At 41.5% G+C, this 15,546-nt stretch overlaps 1 protein-coding gene and 1 long non-coding RNA gene across 2 annotated transcripts in view; one reads left to right on the top strand and one right to left on the bottom strand.

Moving 5' to 3' along the window:
* Pdzd8 (PDZ domain containing 8) overlaps positions 1-15,546 on the bottom strand; it is a 521,733-nt gene that overhangs the window by 229,075 nt on the left and 277,112 nt on the right. The gene's annotated exons all lie outside the window — the stretch shown is intronic.
* LOC137249152 (uncharacterized) lies at positions 9,080-10,502 on the top strand. Its single transcript, XR_010952263.1, has 3 exons — positions 9,080-9,408; positions 9,472-10,000; positions 10,176-10,502. It is a non-coding gene; the product is annotated as an uncharacterized lncRNA (long non-coding RNA).

Here is a 15,546-nt window from a genome sequence, read left to right as displayed (position 1 = left end):
TGCAATGAAATTCCGAAAGTACCGAGCAGCTATTACTTCTGTCCAACGCAGAGGGGCGCTACGAATTGCCTCAACTTACCGCACGGTATCCGCAGACGCAGTTCTTGTTATTGCGGGAACCATACCGATACATCTTCTCGCTGAGGAGAGGAAATCAATTTACCACCTCCGAGGAGAAGTACGTAGAGATGTTGTTGCCGCGCAGGCGCGAAAAGATTCTATCCGACGCTGGCAACAGCAATGGAGCTGCAGCACTGCAGGCAAGTGGACCAGGGAACTGATTCCCGAGCTGGAGCCATGGTTAGAACGGCCACATGGAGAGGTCGACTTCTACCTGACACAGTTTTTAAGTGGCCACGGCTACTTCCGGGAATACCTCCACAGGATGGGCAAGGTTGAAAATCCGAATTGCTTATACTGTGGGCTCATATACGACGTATGCCACACCCTTTTCGAATGCGATCACTTCGCACAGCAACGAAGAAGAGTAGAAGTAACACTAGGCGACCTATCCCCGGGCAGTGTCATCCATAAAATGACCTGCGGAAATGACAGATGGGACATGGTCAGCAGATATGCAAGGAATATTCTCCTCGCTAAACGGCAAGATGGTTGCTTAGCCCAATAACGTGAGAGTAGTTATACTAAACGCGGTCCCAGGTGCGGAAAATGCGCGGACCGTGGGAGGTTAGATTTTAATGGGTAGACCATGAAGAAAAAGAAAGGGAGTCCTACACTCGGAGAGGCTCGCTGCTACAGAGAGTAGCACCGAGGCTTAACAACCCGGTCCTTCCACGTAACAAAAAAAAAAAAAAAACAAACACAGCATGGATACAAAATAATTTTTATAAAGGTGTTATTCTTACGTGTAAATATGCTTAAATTTAATAAGCTGCTGTTTTGTACTTCAACTAAAATATCATTGTTATCATTGTTAACAATAAAAAGTTCTAATTTGAAGAAAATATTAGGTATTTAAGTTGATTTAAGGTATTGTTTACCAATTCAACTTCTCCTTATTTGTAGTTAAAAGAACAAATTTCAAGTGAGTTTCATTCTTTTAGTTATATTTTGTCTACAGACAAAATTGACGTGGTATACGAAAACTAGCACTGGATTTGTAAGGTCTGACAAAAACTAGCAGTTTTACTTTATGGCTGACGAAAACTAATACGCACACTGAGTTTCTTATTTTTTTTTCAAAGTTTTCAATATTCAATTATGTTATTTATATTATTACTAGCCGTCCCCGTCCGCTAGGAGAAAATATAATATATGGCCTATTCACGTTGGCCTGCTTATCAAGTTATATGTCTAAAAATAATCTCTGAACTAAATGAGCTCATAATCTGATAAGCACGCTTACGTGAATAGTACAAAACAGCTTTTTCCAATTTAAAGAAAAAAACATTTAATTTTTATGTTAACTGTTTGTAAGAGTTAATCGGGGATTGTCCGTATTGCTTTAAATGTATGAAAACATTTACTTCAAGCAATTTTTAATTTTATAATTTATTAAATAATTTGGGAAAAATTTAAACAACGTGACATCAGGACGGACAAGGCGACAGCTGTTTCGATTATACCTTGTAAATCTCTTCAAAGCCTTTTCTCCCGGGAGTGGGATTGGAACCCGCACTCGTACGATAGTTGAAATGGTTACAAACGCATTCCGCTACGTCATGCCTTAGTTGTTGTAAAGTTTTTCCCAATTGCCTTCTTTTGCATATATTAATCTTCTACACATCACATACTTCGAATGTAATTATGTGTTGAAGTTATGCATTTTTATGTTAAATCAAGTGATTTCACAGGGGTTACTATTCATAGAACAAAGGAGCAAAACATCAATTAGCTAAAAAAAATTTTAAATAAAATACGGGAATTAAATAAATAAGCGTAAAGCGCGATAACGTCAAAAGAGATTTTAGGCCGCGCTTCTCTTCCAATTTGCGTGGTGGTTCTTCAATTTTTCCTACAAATTGGCGGGAGGGGATCTACTTGTTTTATGCCGACTCCGAACGGCATCTGCGAGGCAGATGAGTTTTCACTGAGAGCTTTTCATGGCAGAAATACACTCGGAGTGCTTGCCAAACACTACCGAGGGAGAAACACGCTTTGAAAAATTGTCTTCTAATTGAAAAACTTGTTTCTAAAATTTTGATGTTGCTTTTCCCGGTGCATGAAAGCTCATAATTTAAAAAGACATGTGTGTTGAACTACCGGTTTTGAAATTGGTTCCTTATAGGAAAGTTTCCAAAATTGAAATCATAATTCACCTACAAAAATATATGAAAAAGTATGCTGATCCCATCCAAAATGATACCGAAAAAGTTTCGTAATGATCGGGACGAAGGGTGGCACTACTCACTTTGTAAGCCTTCGAGTTATTTCACTCATTGAGTTTGTAATATAGGTGAAGGTTAATATGCTTAAAGATATAACGTGTAAAAATTGTTAAAAAAAAATTGTTGGAAGGGGTAATGGAATGTCTCCCTTCCCATTTTCGAAAAACTTTTTCTCTCGGTCTACAACTCCAACCCCAATCTCTCGCTTTCTTTTTTCAGCCCATCGCCTTTTCCCTTTCGTTCTTCTTCTTAACCACCTCCCGATGTTTAACCCTCATTACAACATTTCATGCACATTTGGTCTACATGTATCCCAGAAATGAGTCCACGTTTGGAAATAAAGCCACTTATTAGCCATCTTAGAAACCTAACGAAACCAACGCAGTTATGATTTTTAAAATTGGCTCGTCAGATAAAGTTTCCAAAATATCGCCTTAGTAATCAATTTTAAACAAATGGCACCATCCTGATCCTGTGGAAAGAGAGTGTCCCATATATAAAACTTTGTTAAGAGGAAGGCCTGTACCAAATCTAAATGGGTTAGTCTCTAGTTCTTGTCCAGAAAAGAAAAGATTCTCACCATAATTATTTTTTAGAATAGGTCGGCCCCTGGTTCACTTCCCGGAAAAATTAACCGTGAATCTCAATCATCCTCAAATCCATTTAAACACACACACAATCTTTCATCAAAACCGGTCCAGTCGTTTAGGAGAAGTGCAGTTAAAAACATACGTACAGAAGAAATTTATATATTAAGACGGATCGGTCCACTTCCCAGAATGAAAATTTCTCAAATACTGTCTTATTCAAAGAGGTCCCGCTGTACCAAATTCGAAGCGAATTGCACCATAAATTTAATTTTTTGGAATAGGTCGACCCCTGCTCCACTGTCGGGAAGGAAATGTTTCTAAAATCCTGAGTCAAATCGCATCAAACACTTATTTGTTTACAATAGGTCGGCCCCGGGAAGTGAAATTAAAAGTTTCTGTACCGAATTTCAAGGGAATCGCTTAATAAATTAGATGGACCAAATTGTGAATACAAAGTATCGTCACAACCTGCTAACGAATAAAGGCTCATAGTTTTCGTTGGTAAGGGTATGGTTTGCGTATGGTTGAAGAAGCTCCGGGCTAGAAAAAAATGTGTCTCTACACCTGCATTTTTCAGCCAAGATTGAGGACCACTTTTGGGGTGATAAAGATAGGTGGAGTAAGACCTGATTTATCGTGGTGCTCGCAGTTGGCGTTAATTATAGCCACAATCACCTGGGCTTCAACCCTAAATTATTATGGTTAATAATGATTAATAATAAAGACAAACAATCACTTCCATTAACATCTCCAGATTGAGCTATTGCAATAAATTTCATTACCCAACGTTCCTTTAAAACTCTAGAACATGTAAATGATTACGAAAACAAAAATAAATTGGTAGTTTTCTTCGGTCGGAAAACGAAATTACTACTTTTCGTCAGGGTTTCTAGTTCCCGCCATCCATAAGCAAAAATAATCAAATTTCGTACGAGATTTTCAAAGTATTAGTTTTCGTAAAAAATTTTTTAATGTTATTCTCATATGGCGAGTCGAAAGATTATCCGCTATATGTCTCTACAGACAACTTCACTATAAAAAGCCCCAACATTTCCATTAATGCAACAGTTTTCGTTTTCAACCGGAATTGAAAATCCAAGAAAATTAAAAATTTAGCCGTTTTCGGCTTACTCATTGTTTGCCGAGGTTGTATCTTTATCAGAACCATTTGTTGATAATACTCCAACCGAGGTCAAGGAGATCAACATACAAGTTGAGTCTGACTTAGAATCATTTTCAGACGATAGCAGCTATAAGCACAGGAATCTCTTTAAATCGAATAAGGAGAAGAAGAAGAAGATGGAAAAGAAGATGGAGAAGAAGGCGACGACGAAGAAGATGGAAAAGAAGACGAAGATGAAGAAAAAGAAGATGCAAAAGAAGGTGAAGAAGAAGAATAAGAAGACGAGGAAGAAGATTAAGAAGAAGATGAAGAAGAAGACGAAGAAGACGGAGAAAAGGAAGTAGGGCGGGTATGACAAAAAGGACAAGAAAAAAAGGCAAAAATAACGCATTAGGTGGAAGCGACGGATCGGATGGAAACAGCGAAGATATGGGAGGTAACGCCGATAGCGGCGATGACGGCGGTGGCACCGATGCGGGCGATGGCCCCGATGCTGCGGGTAGAGCCGATGGCACTGATGCCGCCAGTGGCGCCGATTCCGACGTTGACGCCGGTGGCGAAGGTGCCTCGGGATATTCATACCTGGGCATCTAATGTCGGTTTGACAGTCAATGCGGAGAAGACGGATATAGCCTTGTTTACAAAGAGGTGCAAGGTCCCAAATTGGACCAGGCCTAAGTTAGGTGGGTGACCTTACAAGAGAAACCTTGCACAAAATATCTAGGAATCATCCTAGACAGTAAGTTGTCATGGAAGCTCAACGTGGAGGAGAGGGTAAAGCAGGCCTCAATGGTACCCTATGCATGTAAAATAATGCTCGGGTGTACGCGGGGCTTATCGCGCTCTCTTTCTCATTGGGTTTTTAGAGCGATTTTGAGCCCTATTCTATACTATGGAGTTCTTGTTTGGTGGAAAGCCACACAAAAACAACATACCCCAAAAAATTAGAGGGGATATGCAGATTATCGATGCTTAGCATTACGGGAGCCCTGAAAACAACCACGACGGCTGCATTGTATGCCATTCTGCACATTCCACCAGTAGACCTGGTAGCAAAGAGCACAGCGTTAACAACCGCAACCAGGCTCGGTGCCTCGGGGTAGCTTGAGCGCCGACCATATGGCCATAGTAGTATAGCGTCCTCAATCACAAGACGAACAGACCACCTTATCTTAATGCGATCTTAAGGTCACAATAGAGGCGGACGGTTGGCGCAAGGGTGCTCGAATGGCGGACGAGGCAATAGATGTGTACACAGATGGTTCCAAAGTAGTAGAAGGAGTCGGTCTGCGGTATACTGTGCTGATCCAGAAATAAACATATCCTACAGGCTGCCGGATTACTGTAGCGGTTTCCAAGCGGAAATATTAGCCGTAACCAAAGCAGTAGAAACCCTGGAAGAGAGTAGCTTAAGCTGCAACCGTGTTAACTTTTATATTCACAGTCAACCAGCAATTAAGGAAATAATCTAGCATAGCACAGCATCTAAATGCGTGTTAGAGTGTAAGCAGTCTCTGCAGAGAATCCGGGCAGGGAGAAGCATACATCTATACTGGGCCCCAGGGCATATGGGAATAGATGGGAATGAAAAAGCGGACGAACTAGCTAAAAAGGGCGCATCCCTTGAAGCTTGCTCCGTAGACCTCCCAATTAGACTGGGCGAGATTAAGCGAAGGCGAGAGGTGCACATGATCGACCAAGCGGGAAAGGCGTGGGTTCAAGCGCGGGGCTGTAAAGTGTGTAGTTCTTACAACCTTAGACTAACAAAGTTGCTTCTTTCATTAAAAGGAGAGGACTGTAGACTCATGACGGGTATTCTGACTGGACACTGCCTTCTGGCGTCACATGCCTTTAAATTAGGCTTAGTCAGTGATAGCAGATTTAGGAAGTGCGGGTTGGAGGAGGAAACGATCGAGCTCGTTCTGTAGTCGTGCCATGCACTTTCCAGGCTAAGACCCCAGCTATTAGGAGTGATACAGCTGTCAGATCTAGAAGCAGCAAGTGGTTTAAGTCCTAGGAAGCTTCTAGTATTTGCCAAGAGGACGGAGTTATTTTATAACATAGGTCCTGGATTTGGTAGGGATTTTCAGTTTGGTCGTTACAACAAACTTCTGGTAACACTACGGACTCAATCAGTCTATGTGAGTTCCTCATGGACCGGCTAGTTCACCCTAACCTAACCTAACTTGTTCTTCCCGCTTTCGGTTGAAGACTACTCGAGCCGTTCTCTAAGATTGCTGGTGAGGTTCCTGCAATCCTTAAAGATTTTACTAAACCATTATACAAATATTCCATCTGCCACCTTCAACATAGCAGGGAGTATCCCATCTGAAACCAATTTTAATAGTACCTGAAGTGTATCTCCCTTTAAGGGACTTTCCTCAGTCTTGCCGTTTTCCTGGAGCAATCAATGTGGGCACTAACATTTTTCCATGAAACATTCTTTAGCCTGCTGTTTTCACTGCCTTTGAGAAGAAGTTGTTACACTGCTCCAACTCCTCTACGTTGGTAACATCTTAAAGTTGCTCAAATTTTCCTGCTACATAAATTTGGGGGATGCTGAAGCTGATATGTGCATAGTCCTTGCCCATACGCTAGCTTTGTTTAGTTGGCACCTAGATATACGAATAATTTAAAAAACTATATCTCGCTCCCTTGTCCATGTTTTTCCAGGAAAAAATTGTGACTTGTCCAGCTTTTGTTGAGAAGTTATTTCAAAAAACGTTTTTTATAAGAACTTTGTATTTTTTAGCGGATTTCTTGCTTAGTTGCAAGTGTTTTACAACTTTCCCAATATATACTATTTAGTACCTACTCTGCCAAGATTTCGTTGTGACCATTGTAGACCTATCAAAGCTGTTGACATGGTAAATCACGTCGCGCTACTACAAGACTTGGAAGGATATACCCTTCCAACTAGTATCAACGGGTTAATGTCAAAACTCTTGATATTCTTCCGCCTTTTCTTCGTCCATCGCATTTTCTGGATGGCAGCGATGTCGGCTTTTCACAAATATGGTTTTATGTGGCGATCCCAAATTCAGCGCGCAGCCCGCTCAGCGGGGATGAAAATATTACCTGCACGTTTATATAGAGTGCCGCTTGATCCAAGACAGACGCGTGTTTGCAGCCGCACCATATGGTGATCAGGCGCTGCTGATGACGTCCTACAGATTGCTCTTAAATCGATTATGATGGAATGGCCTAGCAAGGCTCTGGCCTTCTCAAATTGGCTCATCACCAAACGTATATTTAGTTGCCATTGGTCCAGTTGCAATAAATCTGGAAAAGTGAAACTCTCGGTAGCTTCGAAAATAATACAACTGTTGTGTCACAGATAATATATATGTACATCTAGAGCATGTAAGGGTGTCTAAGTTCGGGTGTAACCGAAAATTATATACTCAGCGTGAGTTTATTTCAGATAAGTTACTTTTTCGTATTTTGTTACAAGGGATTTGTATGTTTTTTTTTTTTTTTTTTTTGAGAAATGTTGTGTAATGTTTGATCGGAATAGGGGCGGCGCACCGCCCATTAAAAGAAAATTTCTCCCACTTTCCTCTTACAATAAAACTTAGTAAGTGAAATATCATTCATATAAAATTATTTTTCGCTAAGATATAGCTTATTATTCTAGTCTAAAAGTCGTAGACATCTTTGATATATAAAATGGGGCATGCTCTTTAACCGATCCCTTCCATTTTTAACACGCTTATAAGCTTCACTCGTACATATGTATGCTTGTTTGTAACTGTCTAGGCTAGGCGCGCAAAGAAGAGTTAGACCCATCTAGCGACAAAAAGATTTGTGCTTAATAGCGGAGACACGAACCTCTGGCGTTGCGGTGCTATCAACATCAAATATCTAAGTGGATATTAAAACGGCACCATATTTGCGTCCCTTCTGGTTTTTTTAAACTATATTTTTATTATTAATAGAAATATTTCTTGCAAAGGAAAATATGTGCACCCAATCTTATTACGATCCGTTAATTTTTCTTCGAGTTATGGCAAAAAGGGGTGGCGCCAAGGCCATTTTCAAAAATTTGAATTTTTTGCTTTTTCTTGTTACAGACAGGCAGACGGACAGACGGACGGACATGGCTTAGTAAACTTTTTTTTTCGATACTGATGATTTAGATTATTATGCCAAAGGTGTGGAAAGAATCACAGAAACTGTTGATAATACATAAATATAATTCAACCAGAAGGACGCGCAAAAGGATTCAGCTGACTAATAATCAGATTCAGTGAATTTGATTCTATATACAGCAGCGGTTTAAAAAACAAAGTTCAGAGACGGGTATAGGAAAGTTTAGCTAGGTTGGGTTGACCTGGCCGGTCCTTGAAAGCCTCACATAGACGTATTGGTACCAGAAGATTGTTTAACGACCAAACTAAAAACCCCTATCACGAACCAAATACTAGAATTTTCTTAGGACCCATGCTTGTTATGGTCCACTTGGGAGAGTCAACCCTGGAACGTACCAGTTGGCTAGTGATAGGGAAAAAGGTAGGATTCACCCACACTAATGTCTGCCTGGGGTGGTTAAAACAAAATTTTCGTAGTTTCGTGCGGGTGGTATCGCCAAAAGTTCCCATGACATTGACGAATTTTTAATAACACCTGGCTCAATGGTGTAGGTCGCTTATCTCATCAGCTGATTTTATTTGTTTCATTGTACTGACCTAGAGATTGTCAAAAGGAGATGGCGAACGTAAAATGCAACCGATGCATTAGCAATTATGCACTGCCGGGGTGGTAAAGTTTTACCTAATTTAGCGCGCGAAGTTCCCACAACACATTAAAGTTACAAAGTTTACGTTTTCTCTACGTTCCATTCACTTAACATCAACACAAAGGGTTGACAGCCGGAACGCGACATGTATAATGCTGCAGAGATGAGCTAACCATAACATTGAACCATTCGATAATGGCCGCCACAGTTAGATAACTGCGTTTTTCCATCCCTATAATGGAATGGAAAATTTTCTGAAAAAATTTCACGACGGCGTGGCTGGGCATTCGAAAAAGTGAGGAGAACACGAACGGTTAGAATTCCTCCAACGAGGCGACTTCAAAAAAAAAAAAAAAAAAAAAAAAAAAAGAACTTTGATAGACTAATAGCCAATTTTAGCAGAACAAGTGTAAAATAGTGCATTTATTGTGAAATAAACAGTAAATCTACGGTTACAAGTGTGCACGAATAATTAAAACTGATTGGTGGACAAATTTTATATGGTGTTGCGTGTGCGCGGGTAATTGTATGCTGGCAGAGCACTTTTGACGAGAAGTCTTTTGCTTTGATACTACGCCATCACCACGACTAACGCCCAAGCAAAGAAAGGTAAATAGTTTGAGAAAAATTTAGATCTCTTTACCTCCGTCAATTCTAACTGAAAATATTTAGATATCCAATACGGATCCATATAGTGCGTCGTGTCCGAGTTTATTTTTACAAGAATTTCCTTCACTATACGGTGCCATTTTTGTGCATCGCCAGCGTCGTCGTCGGGTACATCACCGCATATCGTCTTTTCTTCACTTCAATTACAACGAGTGTATCATCTAGACGGAGTGTGTAGCTGGATAACACACATAAATAAGTGCATACTGCTGGAGAGGTGAGACGCAAATAATTAGCTCAGCGGGAAAATAATAAGAAAAAAAGAAAAAACTGCCAAATTTCCGCATGAAAACATAAGAATTAAGTGATGTTTAATCGATGCAGTACTCCGTTTTACTGCAAACTTAAATAAACGATTCAGCGAGGGAGAAGTGGAAGAGGTCGAACAGAAACCCGTGGACAGTGGTGCAAGCGTCAACCCCGAGCAGTGCAGCCATCAGCAGCGCCAACACCGCGCGCGAAGAGCGCGCTGATGCCGTCAACAGCGCCACAATTCCGCGCACCACCACCATCACAACTCACATAAAATCAAGTAAGTAGAACAGTGCACGATAGCGGGTAACCAAACTCCTAACCCCAGTAAATGCTCACCATCCCCCTTAAATTAAGCTGTAATAACTTACCCCCCGAAGTCGCTTTGTCGGGCGAAATATATGCCACACGCAGTGACCATAAACGCCATTTGTTTTGCTCTTTTCTTTCCCCAGCATCACCCAAATAACGTAGCAGGCGTCACGATTTTGACCACGGCGCTTCCAGCATTACCAGGTCAACCATATCACAGCCATAACAACCAAATCAACCACATCACCAGCCATAATAACCGGCAACAACACATAACCGGCAACAACACATAACCGGCAAAAACACAGAACCGGCAACAACATCTACCAGTAACTACGCGGCAGAGGTCCACGGTACGGTCTCTTTCCGGCTAAGTAGGTATCAGCCTACCGGGTGAGTCGCTGCCAAGTAGTAGAACAAATACATGTATTATACACTTTAATATAAATTTTTTTTTTCAATCAACCTAAACCTGGAATTAATGGAAACATGAAATTTTAAAACATTTTATTAAAATATTCTTGGTGCAAGAACCGATTAAGTTGAAATTGTCTACATTTGTGCGTGCATACCCACCAAAAAAAAAAAAACAAATCATTTTAGCGATTACAAGGAGTACTGATAAACGGTAAACCTTACGAAGGCCTCGTTTAGTGTCGATTAATTAGACGTTATGCAAGACTCATTTTGTACCACTTATGTGCATTATGCATAAGGTTGTGTTCGAACGAAAATTAAACCTTACTTATGTCTGTTAGCATCAGCGCAGTCTCATTTTGTATTATACTGAACTATTTAAATGGTACAATCCTTGCATAAGGTACGCATTTTTTTTGTGGGTATGCAAATCATATGTCCTTTCTATATTAATACGTACTTACATATTTGTATGTTTGTATACCAAGGCGTGTCACTTTCATTGCCCGATTGTTGGCGCAAGCAGATCAACCTTAAATACGGATTCTTCCCATCGAATTTTGTAACGCTACCTTTAAACGTTCTGGTGGAGATACTGCTAGCGAAAGTAGAAAATTTTTTTTTATAAGCAGGCGTTGCCGCGCTCATTTTTCTAAGTTTGTATGTAGGCATCGTACCAAATTGGAAGCTGGCGGCTGGTAGAAACTAGTATGTCACCTTCTCTTCATGCAAATAGGCTAAAGGGCGTATGAGCATTGCTGACCTTGATTTTAATTCGGGTGAGGTTACCAATGTAACTTCATGTCGGTTTTAGCAAAGCAAATTTTATGAATAAATTTGTTCAGTTAGGTTCAGATGCGTCTCGGTATACATCCACACACACATTAGTACTTAGCGTTTATTTAATTTAGTAAACTGAATAAAACAAAAAGTTACATATTATGTATAAATAAGATCGAATATATACCTAAGCATGTATCCGCATTTAAAACGGGGTTGCATAATAGGTCGATAAAAATTTGATAATTTGAAACCATAAGCTATGGTATCGAAGCTTTTTTTTTGTAAATTGAGTTCTATGCAACTGATTCGCTTATCTACTTTTAGGCGCTTAGCAGTAAGATCATATAGCAAATTAAATGCACCCAAAAGGAAAAATAAACAATTTTTTTATATTGCCTATAATAAAACAAGATTTAAAAAGGTATTAAAGGTGAGAAATAAAAATGATAGAATTACAGAACAAAGTACAACATAATTAGCTCAAACATACCAAAAATAAAATAAACTGTAATAAAATCAAGTTTAATAAAATAATAGAGAGTAACAAATACCGGTTATAAAAATAAAATAACAATTAAAATTAATCTAAATCAGATAAAATAAATACAATTAAAATAAGTAAATACGTTGAATAAATAAATAAGAAAATAAAATATATAGCTGAACCAAAACAACAAAATAATAACCCTTAAGACCTTAAGTCTGAATACATTTATTATAGTAGTTTTTTTTCACAAAGTCACTTTTTGGGTTGTAATAGCGTTAAAAGGGGTATGTAACTGTCAATACACCCGCAATTGATTAATTTTTCTTCCCTGATTTTGCTAAGGGTTTCTTTACAAACCTTGTAAATAAGCCTTAGTATAGGCTTAGTTGTATTGCATTTACTGCCATGCCTACACGCATTGGTGGCAATCAAGTAGGATTATACTGGAACGTTGGTCGGACTAAATCAATATCAAAACAGACTAAGCTAATGTCTCAGGTTACACCTTTTTTTGATTAAGCCTTTTATGATATAGAATCAAATTAACTGTCAAGGATGAGCAGCTTTTTTTGATGTTGATTTCAGAAGATTGACCATTCGCTAATATTGATGTTCAGCGTTTACCTAATACTAGTTAAGTATATATCTTTTGACTAAGTTTTGTATTACAATGAATTTTAAATAAAATTTATAATTTAGAATGGTAATGCTGATGGTTCCATTCATTTAGAAGGCATAGGCTATACAGGTAAGGGGCCACCGAAATACAGGTGCGTTAGTGGCCATGGATTTTGAGGGTGGGCTAAGTACCGGGCGTCGCAACAACACCCGCGGCGCCCCTCTATATATTCTGCCCTTTTTCCCTTTTCTTTCCTTTTCAGCTTTTTATTTTAATTTTCAGCCGTTTTTTTTTTTTTTTATTTCGATTTCAGAGTTTAGTAACCGGTCATTTCCGGTTCGGTAAGTTTCGTCTTTTTTTTTTTTTGCGCTAGATTTTTTTCTCCGTGTTTTTTTAACGGTCTGTCCGTGACATCCGGTTCGGCCGGATGCTGTTATAATTTGAAGTTCAAGCGTTTTGAGTCGTCTCTGCGCTTTTTTGTCAGCTGATTTGAATAGGCATGATAGGAACTTTTTTTGTTATGGCGCAGGACAGCAAGGTTGGCAAGAACCCAACCCAGCCGACATGACTAGCCACTGCGCACCACTACATCATGCCGACTGCTTTCCTTGCTGCTCCCATAGAAAATGCGTAACAATAACATACTACTTGCTGGTTCTAGATTTGACAGCTGTATCAATCCTAATAGCAGGAGACTTAGGAAAACAACTCTACTTTTCACGGAAAATTTTTTATGTAGACAAAAGATAACTAAAAGAAATAAATTCTGTTGAAATTTTTTTATACATACATATCTAAACAAACGGAAGTTGAATTGGCAAACAATATCTTACACCAACTGAAAAAATTCTTATATCCTTCGAATTAGAACGTATTATTGTTAACAATGATATTTTAATTAGGGCTCCACCGGGGTCACAAGGTGGCGGATCGTGAACGGCCTCTAGTAGGTTAGCTGCGAATAACCAATAAGCAGTCCCCGGCCAAGAGCGACCATAGAGGAGGGCGTGGCGCAAAAGGCCACACATGCCCAATGAATCTTGGTGGCAGGGCGAGTGGGTGCCGCCCTAAAACTTCAATAAGCATCCTCAGGATCGAGCCCAGTAAGATCCTGACGGCGACAACTGGAAAATGTTAAGGAAAAGATTGCTATGGGCTGGCGTGGACGGTATTCTACCATCTTAGTAGCCGAGGGTGACACCTCGTCGAAACGGCTGGTGGGCTAATATCGTCTTCGTCTCCGTCTCGTTAAAACCTTGGCAGGTCTCCAAGTACATTCGAAGCCACGTCACCATTAAGTTGGTGGTACAGGATCAGTTAAGATGACTCCTGACTTACGCCGGATTCTGGCCTTGAACACAGACTCTCATAAGGACCTGTGTCAACCCTCGCGTGGCCTCCCTGCACATGCAAAGATAACCACGGGAATCTAAAACGGCGACTGCACATCGGGCGGAGATAGCGGCTTGGAGCGGAGACCCAACCGAAAAGAAATGAACCAAACAATTGAAACGCGTAAAAGTAACGAGGTTAATGATAGCGGTGTAACCGCTTTTCAAAGGAGCAGCAAGGTGCTCCGATCGCCGGTGTTAAAAGCCGCTAGCAATGCGACAATAGCACCAGCAGAGAAACAAGTTGGCGGGTCAGCAATGGCCAGGGACACCCCACGACGAACGCAAGGGGGGACAAAAGCTAGGGAAAACAGTAGGAAAGTAGATGCCACCCCATCTACCCCTGGACAGCAAGGTGACGGCAGTGACGGGCGGGAAACCTCCGTATGCGGTGCAACACCGGGGAGGACAAGTCAAGTTGACCTCCTCGAGTATGCAAGAGTTGTGCTGCGCAGCATGCAGGCTGCTGCGGCCAAACAGAAAAATGTGTCGATGGACATAAAGAACGGCATGGCACAACTTGAAGAGACACTGAGTCGCATGCGCTCTTTATTAGAGGGTAAAAGCGCAGAGTACACAGAACCGAAAGCGACTCGTGGGAACAAAAGAACACGAACGAACTCTGGCTCGCAACCGGGGGCCTCGGAGGCCAAGAAAAAGTGCGATGAGGGTTCTGGGAAGACAATCTCGGGCGAGGCCTGGACGACCGTAGGGAACCGGAAAGCCAAACCACGCCTTGAGAAAGCACAAAGGACACCACCTGGGCAAGCCAAGAAGGCAAAAAGAAAAGGCAAGCCCAGAAACAGACGGGCCGCAACTTTCGTAGTTAGACCAGCCCAGGGAAAGAACTACGCCAAAGTCGTAGGAGCCATCCGGGGCGAGCTTCGGCCTGAAGATACAGGGACTGTCATACGCTCCGTCCGAAAAACCAAATCTGGGAGTGTACTTATCGAAACTGCACGTTGCGACGATAAATCAGCGTTCATCCAAGCGATAGGAAGCGCTGTTGGAGAAGCGGGCGAGACCAGGCAGCTTACACGGCGAATGCGGATAGAGGTGCTGTGCATGAACTGTCTGGCAACCGCCGAAGAAGTCGCCCAGGCTGTTAGGAAAGCTGCTGGAGGGGAAATGACGGGGCAGGTCCGTGTGTCTATTTTCTCGGCAAACCAGCGTGAACAGAAGATGGCAGCCATTGAAGTGGACGAAGCTGTTGGCGTCCTTTTACTAGCCAAGGGCGGATCTGCAGGCTTAGACAGAGGGTAGACGTGCAGCGATGCTTCAGGTGTCTAGGCTACGGACACCAAAAAGCAGACTGCAAAGGCCCTGATAGAAGCAGTGCTTGCTGGAAGTGCGGACAGAGTGGCCACCAGGCCTCGGCCTGCACGGAAACTCCAAAGTGCTTTTTATGCCAGTCAGAGAATGTCGACCACCTTCCCGGGTCTGGAGCATGCAGCACCTTCAGGGAGGCACTCGCTGCCGCAAAGGCCAAACAGGCGCGCAAGTGACCAGGTTCATCCAAGGCAACCTGAACCGAAGAAGGTTAGCCGATAGTCTGCTGGACCAATTGGTTCTTGAAAGCAGAGCCAGCTATGCCATCATCAGCGAACCTTGTAGAGTCAGGAGTGACTGGCACGTAGACTCAACAGGTGCTGCTGCGATCTGGATCCTAGACGCTGGCGCCCACGTACGAAGCCGTGTTGTCGGAAACGGCTACGTACGCGTAACAGTGGCGCACACCACACTAGTGAGCTGCTACCTGTCACCAAACGATCCAATTCAAGGGTTTAAAGATAAGCTAGAACTAATCGAAGACGATT

This window comes from Eurosta solidaginis, chromosome 4, assembly GCF_040869045.1.
Source record: "Eurosta solidaginis isolate ZX-2024a chromosome 4, ASM4086904v1, whole genome shotgun sequence".
NCBI lineage: Eukaryota > Metazoa > Arthropoda > Insecta > Diptera > Tephritidae > Eurosta > Eurosta solidaginis.
The sequence above is the reverse complement of the archived record's forward strand: the minus strand, read 5'-3'. Positions and strand labels throughout refer to the sequence as shown.